This window comes from Molothrus aeneus, chromosome 2, assembly GCF_037042795.1.
Source record: "Molothrus aeneus isolate 106 chromosome 2, BPBGC_Maene_1.0, whole genome shotgun sequence".
NCBI classification, from domain to species: domain Eukaryota; kingdom Metazoa; phylum Chordata; class Aves; order Passeriformes; family Icteridae; genus Molothrus; species Molothrus aeneus.
In genome coordinates this window covers 50,220,018-50,223,086 of record NC_089647.1, presented here as the reverse complement: position 1 = coordinate 50,223,086, position 3,069 = coordinate 50,220,018, and positions in this window count along the sequence as shown.

Sequence of the window (3,069 nt, the reverse complement as noted above, 5' to 3'; positions counted from 1 at the left end):
TTTAGTGTTGCAAGTGTCATTATGTTACTGCTGTGATTCTTAAAAATACTGATGGTTTGAAGTTTTACACACTGTCCTGGTTTAGGGCAAACTGGGGAGAAAACCTCCAAAGGGGTTCCTCCAGAAAGCAGATTCGAGCAGTCTCTCCTCCAGCTGGTTCGGGAAAAGGTTTCCTTGGAGAAAAGTGGAAAAAAACTGTTTATTTAACAGGCAAAGCATTCACCAGCACAAAAAAAGGAGTTTTATTAAACAATAAAACCTCTCGCTGCTCCGAAGAGATGACAAACTCAGAACGTCCCCTTCGTGGGCTGTAGCTTGGCTCACTCAGTTTATTATCAGTCTCTAGCGCAGGAAATGCTGCGGTCCAGGCCTGGCCCGGTGGGCCACAGGGGCAAATTCCCAGTGCTCTTCAGTCCAGAGCAGGTCCAAACTTCAAAAAGAAAAACCACAGTCCAGGGAACTCCTCTGCCTCAGCTAGCTAAAAACTAACTAAAAACCAAAGAAAAGCTCTCTCCTGCCATCTGTCCATGCTGCAGACAATACAGTCCAGGAGAAGGATGCGGGGGAGCAAATGCAGTCCCTGATAACAAGTTCCATGCTTCTCTCTCCCCCTTCACTCTTGGAACCAGTCTTAAAGGTGCAAAACATATTTCTGGGCTAAACAGATGAATGGGGATACAATTCAGCATTATAAAGTCACCCCGGAACACACACACAAGACCTCAGTCCACCAGACACTTTTGCTTTTCTCTCACTTCAGTTCCCAAACCATCAGGCACTGCACTCAGACCTCCTGTGCTGTGCCAACCCAGCCAGTGTGGTCTGGGCTCATCCTTATGTGCACAGTGACCTGGTTCCTGAAAGTTTACCTGGCTAAGATACCTAGTAATCCCTGGGTGAGGGTGGGACTTGAAAGTATCCTGGAGAAGAGGTCAAATTAAAGTCTCCTGGGGCAGAAAGAGTATGCTGTGGGTGGGGATACAGCCCTCAGTTCCCCTGTGCCCTCTGCTCTCAGACTTCCTGTGATTCCAGGCCTCTTCCTGAGCTTTCTAAATGTGCCCACCCATTGAGAACAATTCATCATGCTGGTTACATTAATCTTGAAGCAGTTCACAAAAAATTTGTAACAAGAAAAATGGTTACTGATTAAAACCTTTGCTGTTAATATTCAGTACAGTCAGTGAGTTATGAATGCTAACCTAGGTCCAAGCGATTATTTAAATTACTGGTTTGTTATGAAATGTGTTTTCAATATGAATCTTAAAAAGGTAGCATTCAGTAAGACATGAAAACAAAATAAGCTAAATTTAAATGCACTTACAGTTCAGCACTCCTAAATTTGTTTCTTGATTAAATTCTATCAGAAAATTCTGAATTCAACCATACCAAAGATGGTAATTCACTGATTAGCTGATAGCATCAGTTATAACTTGAGACTGAAAAATCATCTCCTGCTCAAGAGGAGGAGTCTCATATATCAGACAAGTGAAATTAAAATTACTTTTTCTTCTTAGAATCAATCTTCCCACCCTCCATCCTACCATTGTACTCCCATTCATTAGGTCCTGCTGGATTAGTGTCCCGCTGTTGCAGTATAGGTGAGGCATTAGATTGGGTAATTCCAATGTGACACACTACCACTTTAGGATTACAATTCACACCATTTCAGGACTGGCTTGTGGATGGCAATACTGGTTAATGCTATGTTAAAGTAATGGTAATACATAACCCATGTTTTAAACTTTTAAATCAGTGCCTCTGTTACCCAGCAAGTGGTAGGGCTATGGCATTTGGCTTGCTACTCATGCAACAGAATTACTTGAACTGAGAAAAACATACCCTTTCTCATAATGTATCAGTAAAGGAAAATTAAAGTTCACCCCCTTCCTGGGAAAGTGAACAGACAGTTTCTTTAGTGAGCATTAAGTCTTGTGAAATGGTGAGTTGATTTTTTGCTCCCAGTTTCACCCTGTCCCTTGCATCAAGTCTGGTGCTTTCCTGTGCAGCTGGTAAGGCACTTCAGATCACCAACCAGCAGAAACTGTGAACATTAAACATTTTCCCTAATGTAAGCTTTCAATGTTTCAGGAGCTGTACTGGCTCACTGTAGAGTTGCACAAATGTCAAAAGCTGGCACTGAAGCAGCCAGAGAAGGTGACAGGAAGAACCTGACAGATGTGATACCACTCTTACAGCAATAATCTGATTAACACACTCCATAACGATCTACCTTGAGAAACCCATGAACTGATCTGGAATTCCTTGTTTGAAAAATGCAACATCAAACATTTTTAAGCATCAACTGAGACCATGTAAGATAATTAAAGTATTTCCCAATATATTTTGACTAACACCATTGATTTGATCAGTGATGATGATTAAGGCAGATTATTCTGAACTCTCCTGTCTCAAGTTAGGGTCTTACACACTGATTTGGAAATAGCACAGATCACAATTATCGAGTGTGCTAAAAGATGGGCTGGTCACGCCATAGGCCAGGTTCCACAGCACTGTGCCTGCCTTCACATGTAGGTCACAGTGTCTACTTAAAATCGTGCTACTTCCCATCCAGAAGAAATATTTTTAAAATCTGCACACATTTGTGTTTCCCTAGGTAATGAAAAGCTCAGCTCACAGTTCAACCTACACGGTCAAAACTCTTAACTGGGCCAAAGCTGTATCCTATCTCCCCCATCCCTTTCTGGTGCTGCCGAGCCACATGCTGGGCATTTCGCTAGACAGAGGACAGAACAGCCCGTCAAACGCGGGCCTTCACCGCAGCGGCGGGCGAGCGCTGCTGCAAACGCGGCGGACGGGACGGGGCGGGGGGCGCCCGTCGGGGCCGCAGCACGTGCCGGCGGTAGCGCCCGACCCCGTCGCCCTTCTCGGCTTTCTCTGGGCAGAGGGAGAGCCGCGGGGAGTGAGGAGTAAAAGTTGCCCGAGCCGGGGCTGGGGTGGCTTCAGCGCGCCGCTCCCTCGGGCTCCGCCGGCCGCCCGCAGCCGTCACCCCGCGCAACGCCGGCCATGCGGGGAATGCGAGCGGGACGGGCGCCGGCGGCAGCGGCGGCA